Genomic DNA, 21,557 nt, shown 5'->3' on the forward strand with positions numbered 1-21,557 from the left:
GATGCAAACTCCGGCCGTGCTTGGTACGCTTCCATTGAAGGCACCAAAAGAACCTACGGCTTCCATCGCCGTGCTCGCCGACAAACTGGAGCCTCTTCCGCAGCTTCAAGAGCCGTCTTCAGCGTTGTCGATGGTACATGACCACGTTCCGCTGAGCGAGGCGGATCTACCTGGCAAGCGCAAGGAAGTTGCTGAGTCGTTATTACCACGGCCCGTTGACGTGCCCCATGAGCCCTCTGTTATTGACGTGGAGAATGGGACTACTGCAGAAGAGGTTTTCTCAGTTTCCCCAAAGCCACGAATGATTAATTCTTCTGACGAAGCTCCCGATATTCCTCCTCTCGTTTTTGACAATGCGGATGTGACTGATTTCCTGAAAGAAGATGAAAAGAAGCACCGAGAAGCCATGCAGACACCGATGCCTCCTCGGATGCTGTTCCGGCACCCTCCTTTGAGCATGCCGCCTTCGCCGTTACCTCCACGACACAGCCAGAGCCGACCACCAGAAGCATGTTTTACAGCCGATGAACTCAAGTTGCTGCGTGGCCGAGACCGTCCAGCACGCAACAGCCAAGGACGCCCTCCAGAGGCGATTTTGCAGCTCGCCATGCAATTTCGCAGCGTGGCCGAGTGTAAGGATCCAAGAGCGGCGCTCGGGCACTGGCGTGAGCTGGGCTAGCGCGAGGCAGACAACGACAAAGAGAATAAGAACAGCCGGCCCTGCGAACGGGCGTTGTCTCTTGTTTCTCTTCCCTGACAATAGATAGATAGATAGATAGATAGATAGATAGATAGATAGATAGATAGATAGATAGATAGATAGATAGATAGATAGATAGATAGATAGATAGATAGATAGATAGATAGATAGATAGATAGATAGATAGATAGATAGATAGATAGATAGATAGATAGATAGATAGATAGATAGATAGATAGATAGATAGATAGATAGATGCGCTGTCACACGTGTCTGGTTGTTTCTTCCGAGAAAAAAACAAAACCGCGCGAAACACGCCAAATATTATAAAGACGCGCGCTTGTGCGCCTCTACTCTAGCGCTTCCAAGCGTTCTTTAGTTGATACATGGCTGCGTTCGTGCAACACCGCTATAACACCGCCTTGTACAGGGCTTCACGCTCAATTATGGACGCGTCAGCAGCGTGTATTGATGCGCGTTCATCAAATAGCGTGATGCCCTGTTCAATCAACGAACGCTGTCGTGTATCAATCTCTTGAAATGCACACGAGATTCTTGCAGCACGGACAAACTTGTACGCATGTAACGAACACAGTTTTAGCTTTAGTCAGGGCTGACGTTGAAAATGCACAGTGCCATTAGTAGTAAACGATTGCACAAGTTCAAGAACTGCGCCATTCTGCGCAAAAACGATTCCTTTCCAACGCGTAGCTACGCGTCTCGGTAGCTACCAGCGTCGTGAAGGTGGAGGCCTAGTTAAATAGAAAGTCTTCTGTTGTTCTTCATGCTATACGGACCTTCGCCCGCCGGCAGGCCGGAGTTCAATGACTCCCACCATGGATTTATAAATCTGCGGGTTTCATGTATTGGACCTCAAAGCCGGTAATTTATCTTCCCAAATACGCATCAACGCCTCCGTCATCGCAACGGTCCAGTTGACACGCTTTTGGCTCCATATTTCGCTGGGAGCCGAGCTGCTCGCGTCCGACATGGGGGCCGCTGTGTTGTCAGTTTACGGCGCTAACAGGGGTTGCCTACCTCCGTTTACGAAAATGGCCGTTAGCGGATTAACTGAGGTTAGGGTTGTCGTGTGACAAGGTACAGCAGCCGTTGGACTTAACGGCTGTCGGTACTTAACTGTGGTTAGACTGCCCTTGTGACAAGGTTATCATACGATACTCCATACGAGCTCCACGCGTGTTTTCATTTGGCGATATATTGACGACGAAACTTTGGGAGACATACATGAACGTACATTTACAGTCTACTCATTAGTGTATTGTCTTTTATGTTTTCAGTAAAATTGTTATTGTTTATGATTATTATAGTTCTTATTTCTGTTTCGGTGGCAAAGGTTCCGGAGTAATCCAGTCAGCATTGGAAAAAGAAGTGCGTCGCGAGGCTCGCTGCGCGTTAGCCATGAGATTTTTCGCTATGCTCATTCGCTCGGTTACGGCGAGGGACAACGAACGTTCAAACCGGGAACGGCCGCCTAAATGCAGCGCTGTAACAAATATCGATTGTGTGCTGACATAATATATGATAAAAGCAGCATGTGGTACGAACCAAAACACACTTGTTTTATATACACAACATATCTGTACCAGTCCCAGAAACGCCGGTGTAATTAGCTATTTCATCATTTCAATAAAAAGAAAGGTATAAGCTATGTTAAAACATTTTTCTTTCAGTAAAATGAACAAAGACAGAAAGCATTGTAGCGCCGGCTGATAATGAATAGATATCGCTGAGAATAGTTTTGACATCGTTTCTCTATGTATTGTTTGATTATTTCTTTTCTGCTAGGTAGCTTTTGGGGCGTGCCGACTCGATGCTTTTATACAGTAGCTGGATGTTTATATAGGGGTTAAACTACACACCGCTCATATTAAAAAGACTTGGAAATAACACAGGATACTCAAACGTAAGGGAACATAAATCAGGCAGGAGAGGGCACTTGAAGCTCTGTCCTTTCATCTTATAGCTTTCTTACTTTTGTTTTACCCGCACGCTTGAGCTGGTATATCTTTCTGTCTTGAATAACAGCCTAACTGACTAACTTGCCGCAGGGCATTACTGCGTCGCTTAATTACGCTAGATTGAGCACTACGCGTATGAAAAGCGACTGGAATGTCGTAGCAATTAAGAACGTGCTAGTTAATTTTCGCGATATATTATCATTGTGACATGCGTAAGTACTCTAGTTTATGGCAGTTGTTAGTTTTTGTGGATGTTAGTGAAAGCATGACTTGTGATTCTAATGAAATCTACACGTAGACACATGTGTGAGTGTACATTTTTTACATAAAAATACCATTCTCATGAAATGATACTGTAACCTTATTATAAAATATTCTAATGGATACTCACAATTCATGAGAACGTGCGATGATTATTGTCCATTTTAATGTACGTCCAACATCATTGCCTTAAGTAATTTCTTATTCCTGAGGTCATGCCTTGATCTACACGACTAATCGTATTTTTTAATCTCTTCAGCAATCACAAAATGCAATGTTGGCAGATAAACATGACGTTTATTATAAAATTGTCTGTATCATAGTCCTTCGTTGTGCCGTTTTAGAGTGTTGTTTACATCCCCAAATGTTTAGCTCCCAAGGCTAGATAAAATAATTATAGCTCTTGTAATTCTTTCTAGGTCGTACGATAGGTAATTATCTCGCGTACACTGTCAAACAGCTTGAGAGATATACTTTTTTCCATCACAACCAATTACGCTCACTGGGCGTTGCTGGTACATGAATTAACATTGTGAGGCGCGGGCTTCATCTTATTTGTTTATCATGTCCTTGTTTATTACGCAACCGGTCCGTTACATGTATAACCACTGCCTCGGGCGAACGGCGCCCGATTGTCCGGGAACCTTCCCAATTATTTTAGAACATTCCGACAAGCTTGAGCGCGCAACGCTCAAAGCGCAATTCTGGAACTAACTGGGCCGCCAGCGACAACGCTGGAACCTTTGATGCCACAGGTATATAATGCTGACGCGCTGTAGTGCTGATCAAATTACTCGAAGGCCGACAAGTGTTCATGTGGTCATGAGCGTACAGCGTGAATTGCCTGTGCTTTAACTTTTCATTACCTGGGCGCAAGTCAGCCCGAATAAAGGGTTTCGTCTTGAACACGCCGGCTTATCCCTTCATGGGAGTAAACAGCGCAAAAATCAAGACGACGCACACAGGAAGAAAAGACACGAACAGGCGCTGACTTTCAACTGAGCTTCTTTAATCATGGGAAAACATATAAACATCGCACCGCCGAAACGGTGCATGCACAAAGAACAATTGCCTCTTCCCTCGCTCAAAAACCAAAGCGACACATGCCACATGTCTCATCTTATTCCAAGATATGCAAATTCCTTAGCATGGAGTGTCACCGACGCCTGACTGACACATGCTTGCGAAAGTTTAGAGATGTGTGCAGCCTCAACAAGTTCACGTGCTTTCTGGTTTGTGTTTTTGTACAAAATTGTAGTGGAACCAAAAACGGGCGTACACTCACACTGGCGGCAATGCAGTGGTAAATGAGAGCTTGCCGGGCCTTTCAAGGAATTGTGATGCTCCCTTAATCGCTTATCCCTTCTTCAACGTCACGGCCACTCGACAACCATCATTTCACGAGCGTTTTCATTACTCAAGACGTCGTTGAAACGAACATGATTGCAGATGACTCTTTAAGATGGACTTGAGCAATGACGATATCGTACGTATCGACTGTGGCAATAATAGTTAGTTGGTTCCAGATGTAGTTACTATCACTGTGCTGCTCGTAGCTGCATACCAGGGGCGTAGCCACGTTAGGGCACACCGGGCCCGTGCCCCCCCCCCCCCCGGAATTTTTTTTTGCCATAGCATACAGAACAGAAAATGACACTCGACCACATCTGCCTGCTCGTCCCCACTACAGATCAAGGAGGTGCCCCCCCCCCCCCCCCGAAAAAATTTCTGCCTACGCCCCTGCTGCATACGAATGAAGTTCTCTGTCGAACAAAAATTTAAACGCATCGCATTAGTTCGCACGCACCAGGGAGCCACTTTGCGCCTTCATCTCATCATTCGATGCCTCTAGAAATTGGAAGTGGAACGTCAATCCGACGTCATGGCTTCACATTTAAAGCGCTTGCCGATCTCAGAAATTAGGGTTGAACGTTAAGCTTGGTTTTATTAGCTGCTTTTGAAATTTTACCGCTTACTTTCGAAACTGAAAGTAAGTGAGAGAAGATGAACAATATTTTTAGGTACAGTGCATGTCTAAACGTACTTTATAGAGTGAACGAGACGTATATTTAACACTTACGTACCTGCATCCGCTTACGTGTTGGCAACGTGCTTTACCATATAGACTTAAGAAGAGTAAGTAGCTCCTAATTATTGCCAAACAATTTAGTAGTAGGTACTGTCGGCCGCAAAAGTTTGCGGGATGTGCAGCGCGTGGCGGAGCGGCGGAAAACAGCATTGCTGCGTCACCTACCGTGATGCGACGGGTGTTGAGGCTATCGGGCGCAGCCTCCGCGATTAGATCCGGCAACGGCACGTTGTCTAAACGCGACGTCGCTAATCGCCGACGCCGATAGCCTCAACACCCGCAGCATCACGGTAGGTGACGCAGCAATGCAGTTTTCCTTCGCTCCGCCACGCGCTGCACATCCCGCAAACCTTTGCAGTCGACAGTACATTTCTTGTTGTTAGCGGTTGTCTGGACGTTGGTTTATAGGCGCCGTACGCTACACATTCATTTTGCGACAGCAGCTCCAGAATGAAAAGCGTAGTGAGAGAAAGGAGAAAAATTGGTTACGCTCGATAAACATTAGCCGTGACGTTGTATTTCTTATCGAGAAGCAAGGGTGTCCGTTACCTCGAATATTCCATGTGTCCATGCGCTTCATGCGATGAGCGATGAACCACGAAGCACATGTTCTTGACTTTTTAATCTGACCCTTTTTTTCCGATCCTATCGGCAGAAGTTGGCGAGACTGGCCTGATAGGTGAGAGCTAGATAGTGCCCTCTGGGTGGTGCACGGTGCCCATTTAGGTTGAGAGATATACTTTTTTTCCATTTCAAGTTTTCACTGCAGCATCCCCATACTTCTCTTTTATGCGGCTTTTTTGATTGTTATAAAACTCGCTTTTCAGAACTGCGCGTTTCCTTCCTTACGCCTCATTTCCACTGGATGGCCGTTCTTGCGCAGTAAATGTGGAAATAAAACAAAATGGCGGGGCGAAGAAGCTCGCTTAGAGAACTTTTAGTTTTCCTAGATCGTTAGCAAACTCCTAGCAACCACTACAGGCTATACCGAGCGCAGACGTCGTTAAACTGCAATGATTCACTGAGCTATGAAAGAAAGAGCATCCGTAGAGACCTACAGAAAACAAAGAAAATAGGAACAGAAATCAGATAAAAACGCACATTCATCATAAGAGAAAAGTCCAGGAAGGACACCAGACGCGGAAGGAGACAGCTCGTGGTACCGATACCTCAGCGTCGTCGAGTGTCTTCACAGAGATAAGAAGAGAGAAGCGACAATCCTTGTTAACCCTCTTCTGCCATATCCTGTGTTTCTGTTTCGCTTCAATCATTCTTGTCCGATTAATAACGGCCTCCCCGAGCCTCCCTGTCGCTGTCCGGCTGAGCGTGTTATTGTCTGCGAGTCAGCTCTCACGCACTGCTTTTCTGGTTGTTTTGCGGTTCTCTGTTTAATGTAGCCTTGTGGAAGCCTTGCGCCCGCTCGGCTTCTGCTGTATCTTCCTTCTTTCTGTCTCTTTCTTCAAAACAACAGCGCAGCCACAAGGTTGTCGTAAAAGACGTCCGCGATGGTGACCGCGGCGCGGTCAGGGCTTTGTGGCAAAATGTCGTCGGTGGTGACAGCGGGGAAAAGTTCAGGGGACCATCATTTACTAGATGCTCTATTAGACGGCCGGCACGATGGCTTGCTCTGAATCGATCTCTGTGCCACTAATGGCCTTTTACGCTGGCCAGCCTCGCCCCTCCAGGAGTAAACGACCCAGAGACCAGCGGCGGCGGCCACCACGTCGTTTAACGAAAGCGACGCAGACACGCGCCTGCACGAAGTAGCCGCTTTGTAGTAGTGTATGGGTCGTAGTGGTGGCCAGATAGCAGATTTCGGCTGTGCCTCAGCCGGTCGATCCCGAGGCGCCATTTCGCGATTTTGATCGCCTACGACGACAAAAGGGAAAAATCGACATAAGGACAGCTTTTGGTGTAGCGCGAAAGGAAACACGGACACGAGAAGGCACAAAGGAACACCACACAGCACGTGTCCGTGTTTCCTTTCGCGCTACACCAAAAGTTGTTCAAATGAGTAACCAACAAGCCCACGTTGCAACCCTCATCGACATAAGGGCCCGTTCGCATACGTGTGTCTCTGCGTGAGTGTGGACGTCATCGCGTGCGCGCGCGTGTGTGTGTGTGCGCGTGCGTGTGTGTGTGCGTGCGTGTGTGTGCGTGCGTGTGTGTATGTGTGTTTGTGAGTGTGCGAACGCTCGTCTGTGAGTGAGTGAGTGAGTGAGTGAGTGAGTGAGTGAGTGAGTGAGTGAGTGAGTGAGTGAGTGAGTGAGTGAGTGAGTGAGTGAGTGAGTGAGTGAGTGAGTGAGTGAGTGAGTGAGTGAGTGAGTGAGGAGGGCGTGTGTGCGTCATGGCGCCTGCCGTAAATGTTAAGCCGTCTGTATTTTCTATTCTACTAATTCCACGGCGTACCAAAACGCCATCGCTGGTAACTGTTTGCGGTAATCACGTTTGTTGTAGGCTACTAGAATTAGGAGGCTGAAGACAGCGCATTTGGCCTCGCGGGATTTCTTTTCGCGTGACTCCTCATAGAACAATAACGAATGCTCGGACTCCAACTTGACCTTGTCGTTTTAAAATATGTGTTCCATACCCAGGCCAGCTAGACTACTCTGATATGATGCGGAAATAGAAGTTGATACGAGTAATTATCTTTTAGAATTCACTGCTCTGTGTTGCGCAAGCAACACCCAGACGTAGCGAAAGACAGGTGATGTGTAGTTGTCTGCCTGCCCTCTGATCATCGTATACGAGTCGCCCTCCCTTCCGTTCCTTCCAGGTGTTTCTTGCGCAATCCATATAATGAATGTAATACTTGGAAATAAGGCCCTCGTGAGCCTGCATACGCAAGAGAAATGCTTAACCGTAGACTGGTTATAGCTTCCCGAATTATCTCACATGCTCCATCATATTTATACAAACTGCGGTCACTCATACTACTTTCACGTAACCTCCTTTAGCCCTTCCTTAGTGAAAGCATTGATGTCTCTTTCTTACACTCTCTTCATTTCGCAACTTGGTTATTTTTCTTTCTTCATGAGAAAATAGAAGTTTTGCTGGGGTACGTATGACGACATTCCTGGACTGCAAGGACAGAGCGAGTTAAAGCAACTCGAGAGGTGGCACTTGATCGTGGGGTAATCGAAACGCGCTGTCTTTTTTTTTTTTTTTTGCTGGACGCTCAAAAAGCACGTCCACTGGTTTCGTGCCAACAGTCTTGCGAACAGGTGGACTGCCAACAAGCCTTCCGTTTCGCGTCCATTGGAAGATTGAAGTAAATGTGATGTCTTCTGGCTTTTGTTTTCGCTGCGTTCGAATCAATATCCTCTGCTTCATCATAATTTATCGTCATCCTCCACTTTTCTTGCTTTTTCCCCTCGCAGTCACCACACCGTCATTGCAGTCTCTCAAGATCATTATTTTCTTAGCTTAGTCATCGTGCATTATACGGTCCAATCACCGTTCGGCCTCCGCGGCGGTGCTGCTTCAAGTAAACGCCAGCAAACCGCAGCAATTTACAAGCAACTTGGCCCCTCAGTCGTGGTTCACGTAGTGAACAGAATCGCGCTGGCCGCCCACAAAAAAAAAAACGTAACGGTCCCAACGGCCTACCAGCGTCCAGTGCGCTTCCTCTCCACGCGAGCTGCCGAAAATTTAACGCCTCGAGGCCCGTTCTACAATTTTTCTTTTCAGTCTCTCTTTTTTCTCCCTTTTTTCCAGCGTATTCTCTTTACTGCTAGCCGCACGAAGGGAACTGCCGAGCAATAAGATAAATGGAGTAAAATTTTGGCGCTTCTGCTTTTTGGTTTATTTCACTCCCCTTTCTGCATCCTATCCTCATTTACGGTCTTGGCCCAACGCGGAGAAAAGCCAGGCATTAATGCAGTAAGGGTGTTTTTCTTTAGCCCTGTTGCCGACAGGAAACATGCCCCCGCATCCCTTAACCACGAAATATGTCTGGGACGCGGAACATGCCTAAAGGAGAGCCGCATAGCGTTCGACACGTAACTTGGACAAGCAAGTGCTGAAGGCGTGTACTCAAAAGCTTGACGCACTTTCTTTAGTTTCATGCGTTCTGTTTGCGAGATAACGTCATCTATTTCCTAAGACGGAAACGTTATTCGGGGAGTCCGACGAGATATGACTTATTAGGAAAAAGGCAGCGCTGTGCAGTTGAGGACCAGAAAAAGACTGGGACTACACAGACAAAGCGTTTTCGTACAAGCTCTTCTAAATGATTTATTGATTTGAATAGCGAACTTCGTGTAATAAGTACCATAGTGGAATCTGCGCAACGCGCGGCCAGATTGCTGCTACATAACTTCTTCGGCCGGTAACACTTCCGTTTAGTTATATTTCTTGCGACGTATTGCGAACTTTTTCAGCCCTTATTGTCTTCGATTACCAACACATTGTGTTGTTACCGAATGATTTTGAATTTTTACCTCACAGCTTCCTATGCTGTGTCCCTATGCTGACCAAGCTGCTTAAATATTAGCTATAAAATTACTTTTGTTCTATAGTTGGGAAAAAAATAAATGAATTAAGTATGGCTCACACTTACAAGGATTCCTCTCCTTCCTATGACTCTGCTGACAACCAAACTTTCTCTTTATTTGTACAAGATTAACAAACCAAAAGATTTTGCTGTGTAGTTTATTCAGAAATGGATACATATACGCTAATATACTGAAGGCCATGCAGTAGCAACTAGTACCGGCAGCTGCCCTTCGCTAACTCTTTGCTTTCTGCCTTCTACCCCTGCCTAAGTCGTGACTTTACAATACGGTGTACTTTAAATTGCTGCCTCCCCGTAACACAGACGCGAGGTCCCAGTTCTACGGCTGCACGCTTCCAATCATACCTCTTTTGTTTGTACTCTTTCCCACTGAAGAAGGTTCCACGTGGTGGTGCACCCTTTACAGGCATTCGTTGTGCGCTTATCAAAATGTTTCGTGGAAGGCGTCGACAGTATTCAAATACACGATCCACCATCAAAACGATCTTCATGTCTAATTTGACAGCGAAGCTGTGTACCTCTCGTTGATCTGAACATTTCGTAGCGTCAGCACATGTGCCACAGAACGTGGGCAAATCCTACTACTCATCACAGACGCTGGCGTGCTCCTCTGTTAGCGATTGCGCGCGCTCTTTGCGTTTTCACCTAGAAAGCTGAGGAAGGACATTCGGAGAGGTGGACAGACCACACGACGAATGCAGCGTAGTGAAAGAGAGCGAAAGGAGGAAACGCGTGTAACATCGCTAGCGTTCGCTGTAGACTCGTTACAACTCCAACGGCACAACTAAATTTCGACCTCTGGATGGTTCAGGGGCCCTTTAACAATTGAAGGCAAACAGCATATATTTGTTTGCGATCAGGCATACAGCATTAAGCTCGAATTCGCTTCACAAAAGAAAATCACAGAACAAGCATCAAAACCGCATGATGTATGACGAGGCGCCTGTGAACAATGGGAACACCATTTCACGTGTTCCCGGTAAAGATTAGTTTGCAGCTGCTTTGAACTTCACACGAGGGCTTCGAATGATGTCAACTGGTCCTTCTTTCTCCCCGCGTGCGTGTCCCGCTTTCATATATGAAACGGCGGCCCGTCTAGCAATTCATTCAGTTAATTCTAAGACTGTCATGGAAGGCCACGGAAATTAAAGACACCACAAGAACAGCGTCAATACACTGCTGTACGAAAGGAACAAGTTCGTTCTTGCTGAAAACGGTCGCGGAAATACTCACGGCTTACAACAGCGACCCCAAAGCGATTATCACTACCATTACTCGAAAGTAATAATAAAACATACCCCTACATCAGCATTTGCGGTGTTTGATATGGCTTCGCGGGGCATTCACGTTCGCCGGGCGAGATGGCGGCCAAATTTTCTTTATTCATTTGTTTCCTTGTGGCGATAATGGTATTACATGACAGAATTTGTGACATGTTCGTCTAGAGGATATGAAGTTATTGTAACGTAGCTTAAAGCTATTTGATGGTGTTACGCGAACCTCTAATTCCAATTAACTAGTGTGAGGATAATCGCCTGATTATCCAGGAAAGTAATGGTGGCTCCACAAATAGGTGAAGTCAGCAACTCGTGCATACATTCGGCTCCATGCGCAGCAGCCATAGGGATGATAGATATCTGCAAAAACAACACAGAAGCTCTTCGACGGTCGTATTTACCCGGGTCATTGTGTAAGAAAAGTACTTTAGGTGTTGGCCCTCTGATCCCGCCGTGACGGAGAGCGAATGCCGATAATCATAGAGTTTCTTACAACAATACCTAGAGGGGAATCTGGCGCTAGTGTCTACGCGGGCTCCTTGAGACGCGCTTCAACCACCATGGGAATGATGGGAAGTACAGGCTTCGGATTTGCTTCGGATGCATTAGGTTCTTGAGATTCGCAACGCTTGTTTGCCGAGTGTAAAGCAAAGTGATATGAAGTTAATTCCAATTAAAACTTGCTTCATTCTTTGGTACGTAAAACTTATTGCAAAAAGTTTGCGTGACCGTGAGATGGAACTGAAACCTGTACAAATTCAACCACCAGGGTACGCGTTGCTCTGCAATTGTGTTCCAGATTTGGCATCACCAAATAATGAATTATTTTTGCACAACACATGAAAAGAAACACGCTTGTTTTTCCCTCGAAAGTACGCATTATCTATTTATGGAAATAACAGTACTGTATTGAGTGAGAAACACTTAACGTATCGTCTGCTGCGATGCCAGGTGCGTCTCTTCAAGCGGTCTGACTCCAACGCATCTCTCGTTTTGTTGTGAAGTCGAGTCAGAGGAGCGCGACGGCGCGTCTACTTAGCTTCGCCGTTTTTTTACAGCTGATTTGAACGAGTTTTGGTAAGACGCGCTTATCAAACAAACGTGAACTCGATGCAGTTTGCTGCACTGACATGGGACGCTACATCTGTGCGCAGCGGTGAGTGCACGACGCTTTGCTAAAACTGTCAAATACAACCTGTAAAGCTGCAGCGTCGCAGCAAACCAAGAGGTCTGGCGGTCTTCAGCCTCTTTGAACAACAAAGGCGCTGCTTGAATGCTTTGAAACGCACCCCACTACCCACGCCTCGCGAAGAACGAAACTGAAACTGTAGAAAAAGATCCGTAGGCAGTTCGCTAGCTAACGCTATCCAATCCGAAGCCTGGACTTCCCATCATTCCCATGGTGGTTGAACGATCGCAGCGCCAGTTTCCTCTCTATGGTATTGTATGAAACTCTATGCCGATGATGTTCGGCAGTATAGTACATTCGCCGGCCGCAGTTACGCGGGGGCGCTGGGACGTGGAGGCCTAGAGGAAGCGAGACCGACGTAGTGGAGGCATGTGTTTCTTTTCTTTTTTTCCACGGCTAACAAAGCGGTGTACTGACGTTGCTCTCAGTGCCGTTTCGAGCTCTTGTCCGGACGTGTAAACATAGGTATTATGGTGCGTACTGAGTCCTAACTACAGTGCACCTCCTTTTATTACGCTCCCAAGGCGGATCATGTGAAAGTGCCCACCCTTTCTCACGTTCCTGTGTGGTCCCGCAAGAACGATTTAGTCAGGTTTGCTCCTGACTTCGTAAAAGTGGCACAGTGAACGCCCGCCACGTACAACTTAATTACGATATGGGCAATTAATACGCACCATTCCCAAACAATACCTTCTGAGTCAATTTCACTCTGTTGAGTGTGTAACGAGCGCTGCCAGAGTTTTGACTACCATATAAACCAAGCCGACCGTACCTGGCCTAATTAAACTGGTGATTTCCGTGGTGCACGAGAAATGGGCAGTAAATTACGCAGCAGCGTGGAAATATCGCTTGCCCGGAAGTTACAGTGCCACACTCGGGTCAGCGATCTAAAGATGCGGAGTAAGCTAATCGTTGGGCATAAACACTGCACACCGAACGCTACGAGCTTCCGGATGACTTCCCAGTTAAAGCATTGTCTAACTACTTCGTGCACCAGTATTTTTCTCGCCTAAATTGTCTTTCTCCAAAGAGAACCACGTGAGTGCGCTGGCTGCCGCCCGCAGTTGATATTGTACAATTAATGTGACATATACCCGGAAGCCACTGCTTTATAGTATACAATGGTAGCTCCCACATTCTATTTGTTCTATACGAAGTTGAACAATATATTGGGACACAGACATCATGGTATACTCGGCCAGGTAACTCTCCGGAAATGAGAATATCACCACGACGAGAATGGCGTCTTTGCCCTTTAAGTATGCAGTCGCTCGGCGCAACACTAAGCTACTACTCCAGGCACATTGTTCGTGAATGTTGGTCAATCGCAACTCTTTTATAAAGTAGCCAGCGTGCAGCTGCTGAGCTGCTGCCTCACAGTTACACACAGGGACATCTGCGAAAGAACTGGGCACTGCGCTCTCGTGTAGCTTCAACTTAATACGTCGACGTCATATTGCAGATTTAACCAGCCCATGGACCACCCAGTCGCGCATGTAAGCACGCACCAGAAAATAATGAAAGTGATCGACGCAAGCGTCGCGTATTAGAGTAGGACTGCTTGTCATTTTGCGAACAGTGCAATCGATATCCCATTCCAACAAAAAAAAAAGCACTCCCTGATCTAGTATAAAAGATAACAATAGTGCATAAAAATTCCCCCTTCCTGTTTCGCAGGGTTCATGCAGAAAATAAGGCTCTCGAATTACTGGCGCCGAGTCACCGACACGTGCCGTTTTGGCAAATGCGCCCGAGATACAAGCGGTGGGGTTGAAGGAGGAGGCGTGGAAGAAGGAACGGGAGAGAAAAAACTATTCATGCATAGAGAGTAATGCGGTGGTGGTGGAGGACGCGCAGGGGTCGGTGAGGCGTGGGTGCGGGGTCCTCGTCTCTTGGACATTTTTGCGCCATATAATGGCACAGCACACCGCTACGATCAAATACCGGTGAAAACAAGTGAGAAATTCGAAAAGACCTCCTAAGTGGGTGATTGATGTAGGTTCTTGACTTAGCTTTTTTACTCTCGTGCTCTGGTGACTTTTTTCTCGTTCTGCCGGGTCTTTCGTCTTGATAATTCGTATTGAATCGAAGCAACAAACATGGAAAAGAGCTGTGCGCTGGCCGCCCACATTCTGTTGTATGTCAATTCAATGCCCGTGCAAAAGAGTGCTCCCGGCATTTGTAAGGTCGACTGACGAAGTAAACGCTGGCATTTAGTTCGCTAGAGTGATGGTAAAGGAGATGTGTAGTGAAATGCTTTCCAGAATGGGAATTCCATTTGATACTGATGTGAGAACATTGGTTAGTTATTGAGGTGAAAGAATGCAAGAAGAACGCGCTGTCTTCGTGGTCCGTCATGAAAAAACGGCCATGATAGCGAGTGAAGATAGCACACTTTTCCGAAATGAGGAAATAAATCGCTTAAGGAGGCGCTGTGGAAGTTACAACTACCCATTGATTCTTATAGTCATAGTCACAATCAGGCGCTACCTGTTTCTGCAGAAAGTCTACATTTTCAGAAAGGTAACTCATGCATTGGAAATTGATTTTCACATTCTTCGAAATAAAAAAAAATTGTAGTGAAGTTGGATATGGCGTAACGTAATACAAAACAATCAGAAAGATACTGTGACATACCTACGACGACATATGCCTTAGAAATCCCGCGACAGTACTCAGCCACGTCAACAGACATACGAGGCACGCTGTTATTAAATCGCGTCGCTGCGCTTGACGTGCCCCGAGGTAGCCTAACACTAACCCAAGAAACACGAAGTGAAATGTCGCAGCTCACGTTGCAGCGACTCATGTGCACCTAACTCACTTTGTCGATCTATGTCAACTGCGGAAGTGCCGCCGTGGATCTGTTGCGTTGTATGTATGGACGTCACAGTTACGATCTTGTTGCTCATACTATTCCTATTGCTCCAATGAATGGCGAAAGACAGCTAAAAAATAAACGATGCAAACAAGGCAACTGGTAATGGAGACTGTCCAAGTAGAGCGTAAACCCCCGGGCACGGTGCTTGGGAATCGGAGACGAAAGCGGGAATGCTGGCGCGACACTCGGCAGCAATCTGCTACGCTTCCTGACCTTGCCTGAGAGCCCCGCTTCTGTCAAATATCGCGTCCGTCTCGTCTTATTTATATTTATCGCTGCCTCCCCTGCTGCACACATCACGTCGTGCTTTGTTCACTCCGCTTGGCGACACTGCTTCAGGAAATGAGATTAGACGCAAGACGACGGGGCCAGGTTATTTCTACCACAGCCGCCATGCTACAATTTAGCTTTCCTCTCTCGCTGAGACTTTATTGCGAACTTTTTTCTTCCTTTGCTTTCACTCTTTCGCCTAACGCTGGCTTTTCTGTTTGCTGGAATTTCTCGTTTTGTTTTATGTTTTCTCAGTCGGTGCATTCGCTTCGGTTATCTTTATTTTTCCCGTCATTTCTCAGCACCGTTGCCAGAATCATCATTGTAGCGAAGTGGCTCCATGCTGCGTCTGACTTGCTTCCCAGAAAAACAATGACCCGCCGTTTCACCAAGCTTGCGTCGTTCTTTTCTAGATTTTTCTGTGCCTCGCCCTCTTGTCTGCCAGTTGATATAGTTAGCTGCTGTGATAGTCTCATATCAGCAGCCTGGATTTTGTTTGTTTTTTACAGCGAAAGCTGTTATGAGATCACAACAAGGGCCGTTTTTTGCGCCGTAGCTGTCCGCCGCCGCCGCCGCCGCCGGCGTCCGTAACCATTATCGCTCAAAATAAGAAAAAAAATTAAATGAGAACAACTTTTCGGGATGGAACGAGCTTCGAACCTGGGCCCTCTGCGTGGGAGCCCAATGTTCTACCTCAGAGCCATGCTGGTGCTTGAAAATGGTTTGCAAAAAGACCCTATACAAGCTTCATGTCGAGAAGCAACCACACTAACACATGCAATGTAGCGTGGTAAAAGAGTAAAATAACAACCAAGCGCCACACAACGCGAATTCTGTAACCAGGCGTCACACAATGCGAATTGCGCAACGAGTGGGTTGTTGAATGTTTCCAACCCATTACAAAGGGCCCTGCCATAATTCTTCGTCATCATGAGCCGCAGAATCATCAAAGTGCACATAATGTCTTACAGGTGTTTAGCGGCGTGCACGGTTCTCCGCAGAATGACAAAAAACTGCATAGTGCCTGCTTCCCTACTTCGCAAAAATTATGATGATTTATAGCGTAGTGGTTTCCTCACAAGTGCACTTGTATTGGTTGCCAAGGAAGGCCACAAGGCCCCCATTATTCATTTCCTCTGGGTCTCAATAAAGTTTTTCCCCCCTCTCTCTCTTTCTCACGTTAACGTATGTTATAAAGCGTGGTGGGAGAGCTAAATAACGACCAGGTGTCACACAATTCGAATTGCGTAACTAGTGGGTCATTTAAAGCTTCCAACCCATTACAAAAGGCTAAGCCATAATTCTTCATCTTCATCAGCCGTCGCATCACCAAAGTGCACATAATGCCTTACAGTTGGTACATGGCTTCTCCGCAGAATGAGGCATAATGTCGTGGTGGGTGCTTCCCAGCTTCACAAAAATTGATTCGTAGTGGGTACGTCGCTAGTGTACTTGTATTAGTAGCCACAAGAGTGTTTATACCAGACTCTAGAAATGCCGCTCTTCCAGCTTTCGCTGTGACCGTGCTGCGCTTTCCGCGCAGGCCTGGCGTCTTTTTTTTGTCTCATCATATGTGTGGCGGCATTTAATTTTTGCCGACGCAGGGAATTAGCTCTCATATTAGAGGCGACGTTTTGAATAAAGACACGTAATAGGCGTTTTGTCTTGCAGCGCCTTACAACTATGAGAGCATGGTAAGTGTACGGTTATTTGAAATCAGACATTTAAGAAATGAAGAGAAAGCAAGCAGGCTCTGTCAAACGTGACGGTAGAAATAGTAACACCGCAAGCAGTTATGTCCCTTTGTTAAATACCGGTTCGTATAAGCCGTTAAAACACTGCATGCGATGACGGCGAAATGACAGCATAGAAACAATAAATGTGCCGACCAAGAGCGCCGAGGCTTGGCAATGTTCATAATATGGCAATATATATGAATTGTTAATTTTCAGTGAAGATGTTCTATCTGCATGACACTAAGCAACATGGAATTCTAGAAAGGATGCATTTATTAAAGGAAGTGTAGGTAGAACCAAATAAGGTTGTTTACGTATATTATAGGGCATCACTGGATTTAGATTGATTGAAAACAATGTTGTTCTTTTAGCGGGTGAGAGTCTACCCAACCTGACTTTAGCCAGAGGTTAACATTTCGCAAACACTAGCCCTTATTTATCAATAATAACAATTATGGTGTCTGACCTAATATGGTTATGGTTATGGTTATGAATATTATAGTTATAGTGCTTGATATCCGACCCTCAGGTCGCGGAATCCAATCGAGGCTGCGGTGACCGCATTTCGAGGGAGGTAAAAATGCTTGACGCCCGTGTACTTAGATTTAGGGGCGCGTTAAAGACCTCGGTTGACCGAAGTTTCCGGAGGTCTCTACTACGGTGTCTCTGATCATCATGTCGTAAGTTTTGGACGTAAAAGCCTAACAATTATTATTATTATTATTATTACTAATAATAACTCAGCACTAGCCGAGATTGGCCCATGCTTGGAAGTATTAGTCTTTAATAAGTCGATGGTACTTGTCAAGAGAAAGTGTAACTATGTTACCAGTTTGCGACTAAGTGCAACAGGCTGCTTGTGGTATCCGAGCAAACGCGGTAGTCCAAAGTACCATTCACACGTAGATGGTGGGAGCTGAGACGGGGAGGTGGAATTCAGGTGTTTTTGCGTATAAGATGTTGGCTCTACTTTGCCTCAGAGTTAGTGATGCTGTGGTGCTGCACGCTCTACAGGAAGTACTGGCCCGCCAAGGAGCTTGATAGTTTCAGAGGTGTAGGAGTATTAGATGCGAAGCAGTTTAAGGCGGGGGCTTTGTCCATTCCTCCCTTGCCGTCCACACCTCCACTGCGCATTCGCATCCCCTCCCCCTCGCTCCCCTTTCCTACCCCCCCCCCCCCCTCTCGCGCGCCTGTCGACCGCGTTCCCCGCTCGCCCTGCGAGAATTAACGGCCAGGCTAGAGGTTATACATGATGCGCGTAGCATTCCTCTTCTTGTTCCATGACGCTTTGAATGAATGTATTCAGCTTACGGCGCGGGACTTCGCCCCAGCTTAATAACCTGGCGAACCAGCTTCTAAAAAAATTACACGATCCCCCGCTCAAGCGAACCATCTCCCGCTGCTTCGCATACACACATGGCTCCATTTAGAAGGAGATGGTGTAATTTTTTCTAGGAAATATTTTTCCAGCTAAGCGGTACATGGCTATGGTAATCCGACTGTGTATGCGCAGAAACCCTTCTTAGAGTGTCGGAAATGGGTGAGCGCGGGAAAGGAGGGTGCTCATTCACCTGGTTGCGCCCCTCACTCCGCGCGGCGTGAGGGACTGCGGCGCCACCGCTTTGGTAAAGACTGCCGAAGAAGAGCGTGCGAGAATCCTCCTCCCCCATTACTTGGCAAGGAGGGTGTAGCGCAACCATGAGCCCAACGCAAGGCGTGTCCGGTCAGCCTTGGCAAGAAGACCCGCATGGCTCGAGACGCGAGCCAGATAAGCAGGATAACGTTCTTGGCTCTCGGCAAGCTCGGACGCTACAGCCGCACCTGCTGTCCCTGCGTCTCCTTCACTTCAATTAATTGTAGCCGCGACGAAGGTGCGGGGAACCCTCTTTAACCTGAAGCATCGCTGGTAATTCTCCGTTGATTGCGCACTCTTCTTGTTCCAAAAATATCACGCACCAACCCCCTCACTTCATAGGCTCACCTTGACAGGGTGCATCACACCCAGACACTATTTCCATGTGTGGATGATATTACGCTCACCACGTTACCTTAGGATGGGGAGAATGCTTTTCAAGTGCCCATAGCAACCTTGCAAATATAGGTGCTTTAGAGGAAACGCCGCCTTTTAAAACACTGACAACTCTGCACCGTAGTTCGCTTGCTTACAGCGTCATTAGACAATCGGAAACAACGCGTTGCTCTTTCATCCTCTAGCACTGTTATTAATTACGCTTCCTAAAAACCAATTAACGCAATATAGTGCATTCTATGTGGAAAGAGCGCCTAATTTCAGTAATATCTCCGCATGGAATCTATTTGTAAGGAAGCCAAGTGGCACGAACCGTTTCCAAATGAGCGTTGTTTAGGGGACTCCTACGCGCTTCAGCAACTTACGTGTGGGCTTCCGTCGCTAAATGGTCCGGAAAGGCAGGACCAGTTCGCAATTATGCGTCTAATTCCGGGTGCGCTCCGACAAACAGGAAGTGAATTATTTAGCACTCGGTCTATTCGGGGCAGTCTGGATGTCGGAATACCTAGCTGCGGCCGGAAATGTACAGGCACAGAGGAAATGACTGCGTGGCAAGAAGTTTCACAGAGAAAGGTATCCGGAACTTCCGGAAAAGTAACCGGAGCTGTGCATTTTTAACTTGTTCTAACCAGTTCTGTCCTTCGTTTTCTTGTACAAAGTAGAGTTGGAGCGATTCAACACGGTCTGTATAAAGGCCGAGGTATCAATGCTCAATACGATGAACATGCCACACGTGAAAACTTTATCGGAAGTACACCACGTTCAGATAATGACCTCATGCCACGCGAATTCATCCCGTATGCCTAGTAATTATTCAAGTGCGTCTACCCTTTAATTTGTGCAACGTTGCTACTGGTCAGATCAGCAAGATGTTTAAAGGCTGCGGCAAAAGGTTGGTGCCGGATCTCAGCCCATCTTTACCGGTCAGACCGAAGGTGCCGCTGACTTATATTTCTCACACTTTCATACTTATGACTAGCGCAGTATGCCTTGCATATCCCGACTGAAAGTTTTGTATTGCAATTGCTGACCCTTGATGCTGGCTGTTTGGCATATATCTAAAAATGCAAGGTTGAATTTATAAAATTGTTTGTCGGCAAACCCCAAGCACAGGACACAATTTCCTCGTTTCAACATGTATGGCCATTGTGGGGAAAGTGTCAGTTGTAAATTTGAATGGGCCATCCTTTGATGGCAATCAATTAAATATACCCGCAACGGCACGCGTACCAGATTGAAATTGATTCTTGGGTATGCAGAACAGAAACATTAAGCTATTGGCGAAAAAATTAATAAGTAAGTGATTATTAAAGTGCAGGTATTGAACTCGGGCGGTGAAGTGTTACGCTTGGTGGATCCTTTTTGGATGTCAACGCCGGAAGACTACAGCCAGGTGTAGGGAAAGTACATTTACTGTAAAAGTGGGAAATGATATCTAATATAAAAATGCAAATCTTCAAGTCCTAATAAATTTCTTAATGAACACTGCCGTTTTAATTCACCCGTTTTTTTTTGCTATGTCCTGTTGAAGTTGAATTACTTGAGCCAGTGGTCGTGCGTTTCTTTATATGTACGTATTCGTCAGCATGTAAACCTTCTATTTGTTCACCGTTTTTGTAGTAATTGTGGCGCGCTAAACTTGCGATTATTCCTTTCTTTCATATGTTACATTGCTTTTAACAATCGCTCTATCTGCCTGTTTATACTATCGCGTGTTCATCGTAATCAACGCCTTATCGCGACGACTACATTGCTTATTGATTCAAACTGGCTGGCTCTAAGGGTTCGCCACTATATGCGTGTTCATTTATAGTGTCATTTATTCAGTCATGCCTGTATTGACACGTGACGATCAACTGTTTCAGAGGAGCCGGAGACGAAAATTCTCAGTGGGTCCAATGCCTCCAAATAATTCTAAATAAATCACAATGATGTCGGTTCGACTCTAGAGGCTCTCCATGCACTGCGACTAAATACAGATAGCGGTAAGGTCCTTTTAATAGTCTGAGGCGAGTGCATTGAAAGGACAAAAGAGCAACAGGCTTGAGCAAACAAGTAAAGGAAGGGTTTATCGACGCTCACGTGGAAAGGAGAGGAATCGACGACTGGGGCAAGTATTGTGTTCAGCTCTCGACTGGTATTATATTCGCTTGTGCGAAATTCTTTGACTCGCTCGCGATAATGAGGTGGGCATTCACAGAGGCAGCGCCTAAAAAAACTGTTTGGTGGAGGTTTCCCTTTTTTTTCTTCGTTGCAGTGCTAGCTCAGCCCTTTATGGGGTGTGGAAAGGCTGCTTCCCTTCTGTGATGCCCAGGTGACTACAAATTGTTGTGGGCTGCAGTATGTTAAATCGAAAAAGAAAAGTTTTTGTTCTTTCTTTTTGAAGGGGAAGGGTGGTGGGATAGCACACGGCTCCTATCTGAGGCAATTCTTAGTAGTGCCCCGGTAAATGTTTTTTGGAAAACTGAGTTAACGATGGCCTTAACGGGTGTCATGGACATTTTTGTCGAAATCAAGGAGAAGAAATGGGCATGGTCCGGGCATGTAGCGTGTAGGCAAGATAACCTCTGGTCGTTAATAGTAAGAGACCGGGTTCCAAGAGGAGGCAATCGTGAAAGGAGGCGACAGAA

This window comes from Rhipicephalus sanguineus, chromosome 6, assembly GCF_013339695.2.
Source record: "Rhipicephalus sanguineus isolate Rsan-2018 chromosome 6, BIME_Rsan_1.4, whole genome shotgun sequence".
Taxonomy (NCBI): Eukaryota; Metazoa; Arthropoda; class Arachnida; order Ixodida; family Ixodidae; genus Rhipicephalus; species Rhipicephalus sanguineus.